The sequence below is a fragment of the Typopeltis vanoorti genome, chromosome 5 (genome assembly GCF_054136105.1).
Source record: "Typopeltis vanoorti isolate ZY-2024b chromosome 5, IOZ_Tvanoo_1.0, whole genome shotgun sequence".
Classification (NCBI taxonomy): Eukaryota; Metazoa; Arthropoda; class Arachnida; order Uropygi; family Thelyphonidae; genus Typopeltis; species Typopeltis vanoorti.
The window spans coordinates 86,575,937-86,594,352 of record NC_143553.1 but is presented as its reverse complement, the minus strand read 5'-3'; the positions used below and the strand labels follow the sequence as shown (position 1 = coordinate 86,594,352).

General features: G+C 37.0%; 1 protein-coding gene across 3 annotated transcripts in view; it reads left to right on the top strand.

Annotated features, from left to right (window-relative positions):
• LOC150106615 (metabotropic glutamate receptor-like) overlaps window positions 1-18,416 on the top strand; it is a 280,429-nt gene that overhangs the window by 256,609 nt on the left and 5,404 nt on the right. The window lies entirely within an intron of this gene.

Below are 18,416 nucleotides of genomic sequence, written 5' to 3'. Positions count from 1 at the left end.
TACGTGCAACACAGTGACTGGGCCAGACTAAACTGGCCCCAAGATAAGCGTTGTACCTGGTAAACAAATACGATCGCTAATGTACGTGCTCATACATGCCCTGTGTTCTACACCTATAAAATAGGGCCAACAGTGGCTGGCCCCAAAGACCGTACTAAGTCTCATTATACAATATTGCCACAAAATACTACAGTATTTTTTTTTTTATTAATCAATAAAACGTGTTGGAAATAGATCAAAAAATAATAATTACAAGAAACATATTTTTTAAAACTACAATTATTGGGCTACTTATACAAATATAGGTGGGGCCTGGCCCCTATAGACAAGCTGCCCCTGAGTATTCTAATTATTACCCAAGACCCCATGGAGTCAAGGACTCATCTAGGAGGTCCTTTTATCATAACACAGCTCATCATACCGTGCTTTTAACACACTCAAATTCTCTGCATACACCACACTCTCAGGCAAGACATTCCAATCATTCACAACTCTGCATGAAAAAAATCCTTTTTCTCACTCCCCTACTCACACCCTCTTTATACAGTTTCCAGGGATGACCTCTGGTTCTCCCCTGATCTCCCACTATTTTCTGTAGATTTGTATTAATAACTTGTAGGTCTCTATCATATTTCCTCTCTTCTTCCTGTCCACCAGACTCTGCAAGTTGCATCTTCTCAATCTTTCCTCATACTTGACATTCCAGAGGTTAGAAATTACCTTAGACAGTTGCCTCTGGACCCCTTCCAACATCTCTTCATCCTTCTGAAAACCAGATGACCAAATCTGGGCACAATAATCCATGTGAGGTCTAATCAAAGCCTTCATACAATGGAACAAGAACCTATCTACTTCTACAAGTCAGTGTCCTCTGCATCATTCCCAGAAGCCTTTGTGTTGTCTTCACAATTTTGGCTATATGTCCCCTAAATTTCAGATACTTATCCACTATCACCCCTAGATATCTCTCTTATCTCCTCCACTTCCGACAATATATCCTCACCAAGCATAAATTCTGCATCCCACCTTTGTTTTCCAAATTTTAAAACCTTACATTTTGCTGGGCTAAGGGAGATAGCTGCTAGAGGGCTACATGGTGTCTAGTGTTTGTAGAGAGCTCCTGAAAAGATAAGTGTTATTTTGAATAATAATTAGCTTATCATTCATAATAATAATATATTGCTTGAATCTTACATTGTATTGTTTACTTTTTGTATCTTAGCATGTTTCTGTGATTTTTGTGTGTTTTCTGCATTATTTTCAATTAGTATTTTGATAGACAAGACAGATAGCGTACACATGGCACCAATAAGAAGGAAAACAATGGCGACCAAATCACCATCTTTGTTCAAAAATTTTAACATAAGGGAGTTTATTCAGTGCAATGTCTGCGAGATGTATGCTTTGCAGAGAGCAGTTGGAGTTTGGTTAGATAATGATAGTGGAGTGAATGTGTGCAGAAAGTGAGGATTTAAAGTGTGTTTCAGGTCGCGAGAGTGATATGTTGAATGAAATGGTAGTGGATGAGCAGAATCATGGAAACTAGAGTTATTATGGGGGGGGGGGGAGTAGATATGCAGACTTTAGGGAGGCAGTTGAGTGTATGAATGTGCATAATTTGCCTGAGCAAGTACGAAGGACAACAAATCAGAATGGGATAGTTAGTATAAGGCATCAAAATAAGGGTGGGACTAACGGGCTTCTGCATTTCATGTATACTAATGCCAGGAGTAGTAGAAACAAGAAGGAAGAATTTTTGGCCTTGGTTGGCTCTTCCTGGCCACAGGTTATTGGCATTAGTGAAACATGGTTGACAGAAGATGATATAGCTAGTGGGATTGAATGTGAGGGGTATAGTGTGTTCAGGAGGGACAGGGAGAATAAAATGGGGGGAGGAGTGTTATTGATGATAGCTGATAAACTGCAGCCAAGGAGAATAGAAGTTGAACTGCTGGATAGAGAAAAGAGCACATTTGAGGCTATTTGGTGTGAGATTGAGGCTAGCAGAACAAAATATACAATTGGGTGCTTCTATTAGACCAGGTGATGGAATAGATAATGGGGATAGTATGCATAAGCAAATGAAAGCAAGGAGGGTAATTGTTATGGGGGATTTCAACTATGGTAACATTCGTTGGAAGGAGGAGAGGACACATGGGAGGAAGGAATTGTTGGATTTTATGCAGTTATTAAGGGATAACTATCTGCAACAGCATGTAATGGAAAATACTAGGAGTCAGAGAGTGATAGACCTAGTAATTGCATCTAAGAATTTGGCTGTAACAAATATGACCACGTTGCCACCAATTGGTGAGATTGAGTGAGATCATAGAGTCTTGACTTGGCAGGTGGCTAAATGTGTTGATTTTCAATTAAGACAGGATACATGTGGAATTACCAGGCTGGTAAATATGACAAGCTTAGGAGTTTGCTTGGTTCAGTGCCATGCCATGTAAAACTGCAAGGGCTGGATGTCGATAATGTATGGGAGGCAGTTAAGGAATGTCCGAATAGTAAATAGTAGTAAATAGTAGAGAAGAAAAGCAAAAGCAGAATATGAAAGAAAATTAGCCATGCAGGCTAAAGAGAATCCCAAACAGTTTTTTTGATATGTTGCAAGTAAAAGAAAAAATGTATATGGCAAAATGATTTTAAAGAATGCCGATGTTAGGGAGATAACCTAATCAGTTGATATAGTGGAATTACTGAGTGAGAACTTTGAGAGTATATCATCCATGTGGTGACATTGCAGGAATGAAGGAACCAACAGCTTATATAGGAATTGTGGTGAATGAAGTGGAGGTGAATAGTCTATTACAAAACCTCAATGTGAATACATTTGTGGGATTGGATGGTATACCAGCTCATGTTGTACGTGAAGGGCTAAAGAATTGTCAGTGCCCTTGACCATTTTGTTTAATTTGAGTCTTGAGTCTGGGTTAGTCCTGATGGGGTTGAAAGAGGGGAAAATAGTTCCACTGCATAAAGGGGGTTCCAAGATTGATGTTGTAAATTACCGACCGATTAGCATATCAGGAATCGTTGTCTAGGTCTTGGAGAAAATAGTCACGAGGAGAATATAGGAATGGATAGATGAAAATGGGATACTGTTGGGGGTACTGTACTGTGAAGGGTAGATCATGCCTCAGTAACTTGCTCACGTTTTATAACGCAGTGATGGCTGAACTGGATAAGGGTAATGGGTTTACAGTGATCCTACTGGACCTTGCTAAGGCCTTTGACAGGATACCACATGAAATTCTAATTAGTAAACTGCAGCATATGGGGATGGATATAGGGTTGGCGAGATGGATAGGAGGGTGGTTGATGGAGAGATATCAGAGAGTGGTTTATTCAGGAGTAGTCCAAAAGACGGCCTGTGACTAGTGGTGTGCCGAAGGGTTCTGTTCTTGGACCACTACCGTTTAATTTGTTCATTAACGATATAGGAAAGGATCTGAGAGGAACTTGATTTGTTTGCTGATGATGCAAAGTTGGGTAGAGCAATAGTGAACGCACAGGATGTCAAAATTTTGCAGGATGATGTGGATAGTTTGGAGGGCTGGGCTCAGGAGAATGGATGTCAATTTAATGTGGCAAAATGTAAGGTTATGCAATTTGGGGTGAAAATATTAGCAGCAGTATACCACATTGGTGGAACTGTACTCCAGGAGAATGACGAGGCCAGGGATTTGGGAGTGTTGGTGGATAGGGAATTGAAGTTTAGGAGGCACACTGCAAAATTGGCTAAATCAGCTCATCAAATCACTTGGTTTCTGAAAAATACTTTAACATGCAGAGACAAAAAAGTTGTCGTTCCTCTGTATCGAGCCTTGATAAGACCCCCATCTGGACTACTGTGCCCAGATTTGGGTGCCAGGGTTTCTTCTTGATGGGGAGGAGGTGGAGAGGATCCAGAGATGAGTGACCAAGATGGTGGTAGGTCTGTGGAATGAACCTTATGAGAACAGATTGAAGATTTGTGGGTTGCAGAAGTTGGCTGATAGGTAGAAAAGGGGGCGATATGATTGAGACATTCAAATTACTGAAAGGTTACTATAAGATTAATTCAGAAGATATTTTTGAGAATAGGACTGGTGGTGGGAGGACTAGAGGCCATCCATGGAAGCTGGACAAGAGTGTGGTTAGCAAGGGTGTTAGAGCTAGGTTTTTTACTTGGAGAGTGGTGAATGAGTGGAATAAGCTGCCAGAGTCTGTTCTGGGTGCCATGACTGTAAATGAGTTCAAGGCGAAGTATGATAGATACTGCGTGAATGTTGAATAGTTGTTCTCAACATGATGTTAGGGCCTCCCTCGATGAGTTTGAGGACTCCTTGGAGTTGCCCGTTCTAATAATAATAATAATAACATTGAACTTGCATCCCCATTCCCATACCCAATCACTCTATTTATTCAAGTCTTGTAAAACCACAACATCTTCTCTACTCTTCATGGTTTGTCCGAACTTTGCAACATCTGCAAACAACTGAATATCTCCATCCAAACCTTCACCAATATCATTAATATACAAGTTAAATAACAATGGCCCTAAAACAGACCCCTGAGGCACAACACTAGTAACTTTCCTTTTCCTGGATATCACTCTCCCATACACAACTTGTTGATACTTATCAGATAGCCAGTCTCTAGTCCAATGCACCAATCTAATATCCAACCCCATCCACTCCAGTTTGACTATCAACTTATCATGCAATAATCTATCAAAAGCCTTTGCAAATCTAAGTATTTTACTGTATATCCTTCTCCTCTGTCCATGGAAGCAATCATAAGGTGACTGCTTCCCCATGTAATTAATAATAAGTAAGTAGATTACTAAAACATGACCTCCCTTTAGCAAATCCATGCTATCTATCAAAGATAATACCATTGTTGTCAACCCAATTCTGGATCCTAGTTCTCACAACCTTCTCCAACAACTTAACTACAACACCTGACACACAGATAGGCCTATAGTTTGATGCTTGAGTTCTATTACCTAATTTATGAAGTGGCACAATCCTGCCCTCCTTCCACTCCTTAGGAACTTGACCCAGTACAAGACTCGTATTAAAAAAATATGTCAAGGCTGGTGTCAACTCCCTGGAACATTCCTTCCGAATAAGTGGTGATATATTATCAAGTCCCACAGCCTTATTTACATCTAGTTTGCTCAACTCCCCATACACCTGTTGCTCACTTGCAGTCAGTCTCTCTTCCCCATCATCAACTGCTCTCAATCTCTCCATGAAGTCACATTCACATGATTGTAAGATCTTTATGAACTGCTCATTAAGTATCTCCACCACACCATCTGCAACAGCTGTCTTTATACCATTTTCTTCCAATCAATGTTATCCTTCCATAATCATTCTTTCTTTTGCTGGCTACATATCAAAAGAACTCCTTAGGTTTCATTAGCTAACTGCTGTTCATACCTCTCTTTAGATATCCTCACCAACCAAGTCACTCGCCTTGCTTGGTCTTTGTTTGGTCTTGGTCTCATGGAATTGGTTATTTCCACTTCTCTTATGCTGCCTCCATAATGCCCTTTTTCTCTGTATCGCATGCTTAATCTCTTTATTCATCCATTTCACACCTACCTTTTTAACCTTCTCACCCTTGGAATACATTTAGACATTGCATCTACTAGATAGTTTTTGAAAATTCCCCAAGCTGCATTGATCTCTTTTCCAGCTAACTTGTCATTCCATGCTACACCTGCAAGCTGTCTCCTGAGATCTTCATAATCCCTCCCCTCCCCCCTTGTAGCTCCACATATACTCCTTTCTTACAGAGGTCCTCACACTGCTGGCAACCACCCAGGTAATCACCTCATGGTCACTCTCACCAATTGGTTGGTGATTTGACACTTCATTTATATTTACATCCTCTGATGAGATGACCAAAACCAATACCCTCAATCCTCATGTACCCTCTTTTACATACTGTCTGAGGGAGTTATCCCTCAAAAACTCAAGAAACTCCTTTTCTTTACTTCCAGTTGCTATCTCATCATTCCAGTCTATATTGCCATAATTAAAATTGCCCATAATGATCACTCTTTTCTTATTTGCTTGGCTAATTTAATTATACATTTCATAGTCACTACCATCCACATTTCCTGGTCTATAACAACATCCAACAAACTATTTCATTCCATTCACCTCTATCTCACATTTACTGCCTCAAAACCACTGGCACTATTTTCCTCTCATTACGATATTTCGTGCAGCAAGAAATAAAATTTACAATTTTGCATTAGTTGCAGTATAATTTAGATAGAGAAAAATGTTATTATGGAAAATGGGTATTAAAATATGCTCACATATTAATAATTGAATTAAATTATTATACTTGATGTAAAAACTTGATGGTATTATTTCATAATATGATTTGTATATTACCACCATCACCGTTATGATGGTTGTATTCCAAAGAGAGGTTGCATGTCTAATTTCATCTTCACAAATTCCTGATATGTGCCTTCAGGTGTACAGGATATTATGCTAGTATTTACATGAAAGGTTATATCGTTACACCCTATTGACAATTTTCCCTTTAAATCAATCTGTTATCTCAGTTCTTTCTTTTACACGGTCATCAGCATTTATTGTGAAGACAAAAACATATGTTGGAATAATTACTTTACTTCCATAATTATAAGTAAAGTAATTACTCCAACACATTTGTTTTTGTCTCTATAAATTCTTCATAATGAATGTTATCTGTCAGGACTCCAATATCCAGATGCTGCATTTTGGTCTTCTAAAACACTTGTTACTGTATTAATTTATCTCAATCTTGGTCTTGCTCTTCCTGCTGTTCTGGCAGAAAAAAACAAACAAACAAACATTTATTTTGCTAACATTTCCTTTCCCATTCTGTTTAAATGATTATACCACCTGAGATTAGCTGTTAAGCCCTAAGGTTAAAGTCCTATAAGCTGTTCCTCATGTGACTTTAGACTATCCCTCCTTAGCCCTTTGCTTCCAATCATGTGTTCTCATCATTAAAATCTTCCACATCTACTCATTATGGAAGATTTAAGTATGTGGAAAATTGTTATAATGTAGAATATTTAATTGTTATAAGTGTTATAATGTGGAATGTCATAAAGTAATAATGTGGAATATTGAAGTATTTTATCCTATATGTTTCATTTGCATCTTCCTCTACATCCCTAAGCATATACATCAAGCATGTGTAGAAGCAAGAATTAGAAAGTTCTCTGAACTTCTGAATTTCGATTGTTTATGTATTATTGTATTGCATTGCAGAAATTGTTCAACTCTGCTGAATTACACATAAGGAAGAATTAGCCTAGAGTCAGTTTAACTGGAAAATAGTTTGCTAAGTGGTATATTAGGGTTAGATTTTATAATTTTTATTTACTTTGCTGTTGGAGAGAAAATGCAGGATAAAAAATAGAAGCAAGTGACTGAAAAAATGCAAGTTTACGCAGAACAATTTGACTACATGTGATCATTGTCACATGCAGGGTTATGGTCAGGGCTTGAAAAATATGCTTGCCTGTAGTGAGTAGCTGCAGACAGACTGGACAACATGAAAGATTTTTATTTAATAAAAAATAACTTTCTAAAAAAAATGTTTTTAAGAAACAACATGTGACATTACTAATCACTATTAATTTTATGGCTTTTTTGCCTATTTTTGTTTAGGAGTGTCCCTTTTTATAATGTCGTTGGCTTTTTACTCGGTTTTAGGGCATCACTGAAGTTTTATATAGATAGATATATGAAGAATATAAGAGGGAAAATTCAGACATACCTTTTTAGGATGTTGTTGGCTGTCTTATTATTCAGCGGCATCTCGGCATGTGGTGATATACATTCGTCTGCTGGTTGGAAAGGTAGTATGATTGAAAGAAAGGAGTTCTGGAAATGGTGAGGTAGAGCAATGTGGGAGAACCCCACCATTTCCAAAACCCCCAGATGGAGAGAGATTTAATTGAAATTTATACATTAATTCAGAGCATCTATAAGATAGATACCATGGGTGTATTTGGTTGAACCAAGCACTGTTTAGAGGACATAATAAAAAGTTAATGAAGAAGAGAGTTAGAACAAATATACAGAGTTCTATTTTACTGTTTAGGTGTAGAAAATATGTAAAACAGTCTTCGTCAGTTGGTTATAGAATCAGTGAATTTGTGTAACATTAAGATCTAATTAGATAGTTGTTATGGCTGGAGAATAGGCTGGTCAAAATTTAAGTATAATGATTATCTTATTTTGCAATGTTGAACTTGTCAATATTGCTGTGTGGTCTGTGTATAAATATGTATTAAAATTAAAAATGAATTAAAAAAGGTGAATGAATGAGTAAGAGAAAATAAGTTGAGTGAATTTGCACAAGCCATCCTATTTGCCATTGGTGAAATTCATGTATCAGTTGACCACAGTAGTGATTAGTTAGTATATTGCGGGTTGCAAAAATTGGTTGATAGGCGGAGGAGGGGAGATATGATTGAGACATTCAAATTACTGAAGGGTTTCTATAAAATTAATTCAGAAAATATTTTTGAGAACAGGGCTGGTTGTGGGAGGACTAGGGGACAACCATGGAAACTGGGCAAAAGTGTGGTTAGTAAAGGTGTTAGAGCTGGGTTCTTTACTTTTAGAGTAGTGAATGAGTGGAATGCGCTACCTGAGTCCGTGGTGGATGCTGTGACAGTGAATGAATTTAAGGCGAGGTATGATAGATACTGTATGAATGTCGAATAGTTGTGATGAATATGATTTGGGGCCTCCCTTGATGAGTCTAATGAATCCCTGGAGTTGCCCGTAGTAATAGTAATAATAATAATATATGGTTCAACTTCTATTCATTTTTACCCACCAAAAATTAATATAGCCAGTCTCTGACTGGCTGTGTGGTTGGTTTCTTTTTGGGTGCTCTGTGATCCCCCCCCCCCTCACAAACTTAAAAGTGACTCCAAATGCAGTTGGGTTTTAGTTATTTGGATATCCTAGTATAAATATAAATTTCGGTATTTTGGGGAGTTCTTAACCCTCCAAACTTCTTCTCTTGTTGGCTGAACTTACTTTGCTATTATGAGTAATATCATTCTACAATCATTACTTCTTCTTTAGCCTCTTTTCAGCCACTGCTGGATATAGGGGCCTCACCCTTAACTTCCCAGTTCTGTCTGTTTTTAGCTAATGTCCATCCCCTCTCATTTCAGATCTTTGTAGATCATCCTTCCATGTGTAGATATTTTGTTTTTTTATGATTTTTTCTTCTTTTTCCTACTCTTGTTATCCATTTAGTGCTTAATTTTGTTCACTTTTCACCTAGCAGTCTACTCACATGGCCAACCTATTTCTGTTTACGTGCTTTACAAACACCTAACAATATCTTCTACTCCAGTCATCTCTCTCTCTCTAATTCTAGTTTTTCTTATTCTATCCCTTTTTATATGGAGCATTTTTCTCTCCAAGGCTCTTTGGGTCGCACACAACCTGCCTTCCTGTTTTTTTAGTTGTTGTCCATGTCATTACTATGTCCTCTCAAATTCAAGTCTCACTAATGCCTATAATTTTTGGGCATACTGCACTGACCACTCTTCCTGCTTATTCCTGATGCTTCTGTTATTAGATAAAAGTACTTACAGGTCCTTTTGATCCTTTTATGACCATCCTATTTGCATCAGTGGTGACCTGAAATAGGTACATCCTTCCCATTTTTCTGTGTTTTTATCTCTACTCACATCAAGTTTGTCCTATCCTGTTGCATGTTGAGTTATCTCATTCTAATTTCTCACCTTTCTGATCACTTTTGTTCTCTCATATTTCACCTCTTGGCTCAGGCTATGTCTGCAATCACTGTTTCTTTAGTGAAGCCATGAACATGTTTCAACATTTGCTCTTTGGTGTGAATCCCATCTGGAATGTGAGGACTTTTCAAGTTGAAGGCAAATTAGTCTGTCTCATATGGAAGTGACAGGGATTTTCATTTTCACATGCAATGAATACACAGTGTATACTGGTTTCATTGCCTTAGTGTACTTCATCCCAAACAACATTATCAAAACCTTTATTTTTCAATCAACCTCCCATATTCACACCCTAACATCTTGTTTCAATAATTCATCATATTAACACTCACTTACTCACAAACACACACAAGCATGCATCCAGATGTGTCTAATTTAATTCGAATATAATCCATCTCAATGATACAGTTCTTTTCTCCAATACTCTTTTTAAGAAATCAAAAAGAATAGCTATTTAACACCTGAGAAAAATCCATATCTTGCTACAAGCTATTCATCCATTTTTTTTTTTTATGTTGGGCCCATATACGAGAGGTTGGCTGGTCAACCTATAGTACGTTAGTACCGTATATGGGTGGTGGGTTGGGAAAGGAGAAACTTGTTTACATTTGATTTAAATGCCTGTATATTGCATTCCTTGGGAAATACGTCAAGGGGAAGACTGTTCCACAGACCAGGGATGAATGAGGAGGAAAAGAAACTTGTTCTGTGGTTTCAAGGTGTACTGTAAAAGGATGTTGGGTGGCAGCTGTTATGTGTTCCAATGGGCTTAGTACAGATTGGGGGAATTATTGATGCTGTTTCAGATGAACATTTCCCATGGAAATATTTATAGAATATACAGATTGCAGAGACCAAGTATCTATGTGAAAGTGGGGGGAGCGAGTTGGTGAGAGATGGGTCATTTATTAAAATGGAATCTTGTCATGCCTTAAAGGAAACTTATTGCATTTGACTGTAAGAGCAAAGTTCCATAAAGACATTTGAGGAACTTCCATGGTTATTTGACACATAACTACCACAGTAAATAATTTTATTAATTAAATCATTTCAGATATGCCTCTTAAACTATGTTCAGTGTGGCTTGAAGAAAAATAATAGAAAAATTTTGATACAACTAAACAGTGATATGTGTACATTACAGTGAAATCTTATTTGATATATGAATTACTAGGATAAACATTATTGAGAATTATTAAAACAAACAAACATATTTCATATAGTTAAGGAGGTTTTCCAACTTTTGGAATAGAAAGGTAGTCATCATAATTTAGGTTAAGCCAATGTAGTAAGACTTAGCATTTTCTCTGAATAAATGTTCATATTTATAAATACTGTTATATAATAGTTAGGTGTTATCCCAAAGGATCCTGTAGCTAGTGTTATATTATCAACAACAGACCTCTATGGAGCCAAAAGACCCATTGTGGTAGGTCCAATCTCACATACGCAGTTCATCATATCTCAACTTAAATGCATTCACTGTCACTGCATTCACCACACTATTAGGCAATGCATTCAAATCACCCATCACTCTCCATGCAAAAAATTGACTCCTTATTTCCTTACTCCTACCTTATACAGCTTCCAGGGATGGCCTCTCATTCTCCAGATATTCTATGAAAAATTTCATCCATGTTAATCTGGAGATAGGGAGAGAATGAGAGGCCATCCCTGAAAGCTGTATAAGGTAGGTGTGAGTAAGGTGATAAGGAGTACATTTTTACCCCTTATAAGTTGGTAAGGGGTAAAGAAGAGAGGACACATGTTTCGATCATGTGTCCCCTCTTCCTTCTGTCTACTTGGTTTTGTAATTTGCATTATCTCAGTCCACCCTTATATTCCGCATTCCAGACACCAGAAACCAACTTAGTCAATTGTCTCTGAATCCTCTCCAACATCTCATCATACTTTCGAAAACCTGTACATTAAAGATACCAAGAAATTATATACTTGGTTTAATACTTTATCCAAGTTCAATCCTTTATTAAACAAAGTTTGCCCCTGAAATATTTTCAGGACTGGGGCAACTCGTATAAGGAAGCTAAGACTTCACATCACTTGCCTTAGTATCCCATAATGCAAAGCATATCTCCTTGTGGACATGTATAATGTTATGTATTATGGGAAGGGTCATTACCCAGACTGGTTTCAATCTTTATTGCGGTCTCTTCAGTGGGAGCCAGACTCAGAGGTGATACTAAGGTTGAAGTAATGCAGAACTCATAGTTTCATATATGAGTTGCCAAAAGGTGTCACACCTTATTATTAAATTACCCTGGATTAGAGAAAGTTGTTGGAAGTTTTTTCACTTGATTGTACTATACATGAAAGATACCAAGAAATTCTATACTTGGTTTAATCCTTTATCCAAGTGTAAGCAAACAAAGTTTGTGCCTGAAATATTTTCAGGACTGTGCAACCTGTATAAGTAAGCTAAGACTTCACATCACTTGCCTTAGTATAGTATAATGTATAGTATAACCAAGCAAAAAAACTTCAATAGGCTTCCTTATATGAGTTGTCCCAGTCCTGAAAATACTTCGGGCACAAACTTTGTTTGCTTACACTTGGATAAAGGATTAAACCAAGTATATAATTTCTTGGTATCTTTAATGTATAGTATAACCAAGGGAAAAAACTTCCAACAATTTTGAAAACCTGGTGGCCCAAATCTGTGCGCAGTAATCCATATGCAGCCTGATCTAACCCTTGTACAATAGAATTAAACATCCTTACTCCTAGATGTCAGTGCATCATTCCCATAATCTGCTGTGTTCTCACAATTTTAGCAAAATAACCACAAAATTTCAAGTCTCTATCCAACATCATCTTAAGTTCTTTCATATCCTCCACATCCACTAAAATATTCCCATTAAACCTATACTCTGCATCCTGTCTTTGCTTTCCAAATTTTAAAACCTTTTTACTTTGTAACATTAAAATGACATCCCCACACACGAGCCCATTCAGACAGTCTATTTAGGTCCTCTTGAAAAGCTACAACATCTGCTCTGCTTCTTATCACTTTCCCACAAACTTTGCATCATCTGCAAACCATTTTATATCACCATTTAAGCCCTCTCCAATATCATTTACATACAAATTAAACAACAGTGGCCCCAAAACAGACCCCTGGGGCATGCCACTAGTGATTTTCCTCTTCTGGGATATCATTCCACATATACAACTTGCTAATACCTGTCAGTCAACCAATCTCCAATCCAATGCACTAATCTACTATCCAACCCATCTGTTCCAATTTAACTACTAGTTATGTGGCAATGTATCAAAAGCCTTTGAAATCTAACTATACTAATGTATATGCATCCCCCCCCCCCTAGTCCAATGTGTTCATTACCTTGTTATAATAAGCAAGCAGATTGCTAAAACACGATCTTCCTTTATCAAATCCATGCTGTCCATTAAAGAGAATTATACTGCTCTCAACTCAGTTCTGAATCCTAATCCTCATTAGCTTTTCCAACACTTTGGACAAGCAGATTGGTCTATAATTTGAAGCCTTAGTCTTATCACCCCTTTTATAGAGCAGAACAATTTTGCCATCTTTCAACTCCTTGAACCTGAGCTAATCTTAGACTCATGTTAAAAATGTAAGTTAAAGCTGTTGTTAACTTCCAGCACCATTTTCTCAAGACGCATGGTGATATGCCATCAAGTTTACTCAGTTCCAGTGGTGGCTGGTGAAAATTTGAAGTGGGGGTGCTGCATATACAAAAAAAAAAACAAAAACAATTTTTTTTCCTAATCAGTAACGAATTTATTAATAAATAAATTTACATATTAAAACTTGCTTTATTAAAAATATTTCATCCTCACCACGAACAAATACCAATAATAAAAGTTTTGTATCAATAGCAATGACACGTGCAAACGAATATTGGCGTTAGATCACAGTGCATTTGTTTCGTGTAACGATAATTGAAAAAATATAATTCTTTTCATATTTTCAACAGTGACACTCATCATAATTCAGCCTTGTATCTATAATAAATAAATAATTATATGTTATTTTAACAAAATAAAATAAGATTTACAAAAAATAGTTCACCACATGCACGTGCCAATAAATAAACGTTTCATATCCCACAGAAATAACGAGCGCAGGCATAAGATACACTGCCCAAGCGGCAGTGTATCTAATGACGTAACGTGCAACGAGAGCAAATGAATATCGGCGTTAGATCACAGTGCATTTGTTTCATGTAACGATAATTGAAAAAATATTATTCTTTTCATATTTTCAACAGTGACACTCATCATAATTCAGCCTTGTATCTATAATAAATAAATAATTATATATTATTTTAACAAAATAAAATAAGATTTACAAAAAATAGTTCACCAGGCACACGGACCAATAATAAACGTTTCATATCTCACAGAAATAAGGTGCATAAGCTTACTAAAAATACACTATCGTTTGAGCAGTTACAGTTGATGATGTAATGTGAAATGACGAGCAAACGAATATCGGTGTTAGATCGCAGTGCATTTGTTTTGTAATCTAAAGTGTTACTCAAACAATTCCAATTATTAACTATTCAATCAGTGTCAAAACATAAGCTGTAACCTTTAACATGTACTGCATTTATATAATGTTGTAAGCATTGTTATTATTTATAAACACAAACAAAATTTAATTTTTTTCATTTTTCCTTGGGGGTGCTGCAGTGTCACAGTACTTATGTACGGGCCGCCACTGCTCAGTTCCTCCTGCTCTTTCACCATCATTGGTTTCTTTCCCAGTCCTACTGCTGTCAAGTTCTGCATTATGTTACAATCGCAAGGATGGAATACTTTAAAACTGCTCATTAAACACCTCTACTATTGTTTATCATTCTCCCATTATCGCTAACCAACATCATCGAATTCCTGACATTTGCCCTCAAGGGGTGTACAGGATATGATAGTACTACATGAAAAATTTACATCATTATTAACTTCCTACCTACAATTTTCCGCAAATCACCAAATGTTGTACCTGTCAAAGCTACAACATTTTCAGATCTTATATTTCTATCTTCTAAGGCACTTTTTACCGTATCAATCCATCAATATCTTAGTCTTCCTCTGGATCTTTTTCCTGCCAACCTGGAAGAGAACACTTGTTTTGCTAATCTTTCTTCTCACATTCTGTTTAAGTGACCATACCACCTGAGATTAGCTCTGCTAACGCATTCCTGGATGCTGACAATGTCAAGTTCTTTCCTAATATCTTCATTTTTAATATGATATTGCCATTCATGTCATCTGTTCACGCCCCTAATCTTTCTCAGGACTCTCATATCTGCAGTCTCTAGTTTTTGGTCAAGTGTTTTACTTCTGACCCAGCTCTCAGATCCATAAGTTAAAATTGGTTTGAACATTATCCTGTATACAGCTAATTTAGTGTTTTGACTAATTTCTCTCTTATACCATATAAATTTATTCACTTAACTTCCTACCATGCCAGCTTTGTTGATTCTGTTGTCTATTTCCATATTTATTTTACCATCTTCACTAAAAATCATGCCTAAGTAGCTGAAATGTTTTACTTGTTTTATAGGTTCTCCATTCACAATGCAGCTGATATTTTCAATGCTTCTGCCTATTTTCATTATCTTTGTCTTGTTATTGCTGGAACCATATCATATCTTCATACCATATCTATCACAACAGTTATTCAATTTAGTCAGGGAATCTTGCAGACTTGTAGTGGATTTATTTAGAAGTATAACATCATCTTGCATAAAGCAAGGAACTGCCATTAACATCTCCAATTTTGATATCAACATCAACTTTACATAATCATTCTTCCTTCTACTGGCCACATATCCAAAAACTCTAGAGGATTTCTTTTAGCCTTATTTGCTAACTGATGCTCATACTGCACTTTTGCTACCCATACCAAGCGAATCACCTTCCTTGCTTGCTCTTTGTACTCTTCATGTAACTGGTTATCTCATCTTGTGCAGCCTCCACAATGCCTTTTTATTCCGGATTGCACACTTGACGTCTTCAATTATCCATTTACATCTACTTGATTTAATCTCCTGACCTTTGGAATACACTCAGTCATTGCCTCTGCCAGATTCTTCCTGAGTAGAGACCAAGCAGCATTGATTTCCTTCCCATGCAATTCCTCATTCCATGATACTGCTGCAAGCAGCCTTGTGAGTTTTCCCATTGTCACCTGCCTTATAGTCCCACATATAATGTGAGCTAATCTAAGACTGATGTTAAAAATGTAAGTTAAAGCTGTTGTTAACTCATTGGAACATTCCCTCAAGACACATGGTGATACACTATCAAGTCCCATGGCCTTGTTGACATCAAGTTTACTCAATTCCTCATATACCTCTTGCTCACTCACCATTGTTTCCTCCTCCATTCCCACTTCTCTCAAGTTCTGTATTATGTTACAATCACAAAGATGGAATACTTTAATGGATTGCTCATTAAACATCTCTACTATATCCTCCTCAGTGCTGAGTCATTCCTCATGCATGAAACTTAATAAATTGAATTTGGCTTTAATGTTCCAAAATATGCTTTTCTGAATAAAAAATAATTATTTCTAACCAATTAATTACTTAATTGTTCCCAGCTTCTACCAGTCAAGTAAACTTTGCCTTCTTGCGACATGGTCTGTTTCCATCAAAGGCGGTTTGAACACTCTCAATATCCACTATCAAAAGATATCTTCTTAGTTAGAAGAAATGTTAATTAGACCACTTACTGGAGTGGCTGATGACGTTTGGTCCCCCTGACAGGATTTCTTGTTTCTCTTTTCTACACACTTTTCAGATATGCCATGTGAGTGATAATTTTCAAGGATATGCCAAACATACACTGTAGATTTAGTGGCTATCTCATATTTTGATGGTGCAGTAAAGCAGTTCTGCTTGTTGACTACCAGATAGTACATGGGATTAAAACTGATGGCAATGTGTCAGGAGACTTCCTGATCAGCTCTCACATAATCCTGCCATCTACACTGCTGGAGACTGAGTTATGGTATGTGTGGGAAGTGGGAAGTTTTTGAGATAGCATTTTGTACTGGAGAATGGATACTCTGTTTGAGTGATATGCCTACAAGTCTGTCTAATCTCACTGAATGTCCCCTGCCCTTTTTGTTTTCCCCTACCTCTGAAGCACTTCCACCATGACAGTAAATTCAAATAAATATGGTGCACTGAAGTTAAAATGAAAAATGAACCTTCTTCAATTTTCCCCACCTCAAAAAAAAAAAAAAAAAACTTACCCCAAAAAATCTTTCACAGCTAGCTACCTCATTTGTGGCATGAACATCAATTAAATGATGTGCACTACCACCTAGAAATCTAACTTCTTGTTTTTGACTGAAATCTAAATTATAGCTTCAATAAACAGTCTAACCATCCAAATTGCTATTATGTGGTCTCACTGAGATGAGGAATAGATATTTTTGCATGGAGAGTGGTGGGTGATTGAAATGCATTTGCCTGAGAGTGTGGTGAGTGAATGCATTTAAGTCAAGGCATGGTGAGCTGTGCATGTGAGAGTGAGACTTCCCATGAATCAATCTCGATTCCATGGAATTCTGATGGTAATAATAAAATGCCACATCTCAAATCACCTCTTTTTGACTCTCTCTCTAGCCTAAGGTTTCCTGGCCACATTAGGAATCATTCGTCTGCTGTGTTTACTACACCACTACTTCTGAAAATTACTCTCACTTCTTTGACTTTTTTTTTTTAATCCTTGAAGCCATCTTGGTTTCCTAAAGTCCACCTACCCAAACGCTGATGCGATCCTTTTTGGTGACTTGTGTTCACAATTCCATCTAGCTCATTTTTCCAATTTTACTGATCAAGCTCGGAAGAGAAGGTGAGGTATTTGCTGTAAGCAATGAATTAAATTGTTCATCTATTAACCATAATACCAGACAGTCCTCTCCATTTACCCAGCCCCCTTTTTAGATCTTTTCTTAATTTCTGTTCTCCTTCCAGATATATTTCTGAGGTTACCTCTCTTCATGATAACTGCAGTCATAATCTCACACAGGTTTCACTTCTAGTGAAATTTCCCTCAACCATTCTCAACCTTATTTTTTGCATTACTACAGTGCCAGGTGGGAAGACCTTCAGGATTTTTACTCTTCTTTCCATTGTCAGAATACTGTTTCTTCTCTTTAGCCATGATTGTGTTACAGAAATTATCCATATTGGAATGGAGACTTTCATTCCCCACTTCATTCAAAATTCCTGCCCAGTGTTCAAGGCATTTCAAGAAAAAAAAATATAGCATATCACATAGTGGCTTGAGACAAAAACTGCCTTCATTCTTAGGTTGTATCGAAGCCTATAACAATGCAGAACAACTATGACAAATCTAAGACTAACTTAGATAAATGTGAAAAACTCGCCTCTTGTATGACTGGCAGTTGAGCCTTCTGCTCTCTTTCAAAATACACTGGGCACAAGTTCTGTCCATCTATGCTTTTAAAGACAAAGATCATTTCTTGATATTCTTGACATCATTCTTCTCCTACATCTCCCACATAGATGACCAAAGTAAATCGCTTCTTTTTTTTTTTCTCTCTTTTTTTTTTTAAATATTGGAAGGTCACAAGACC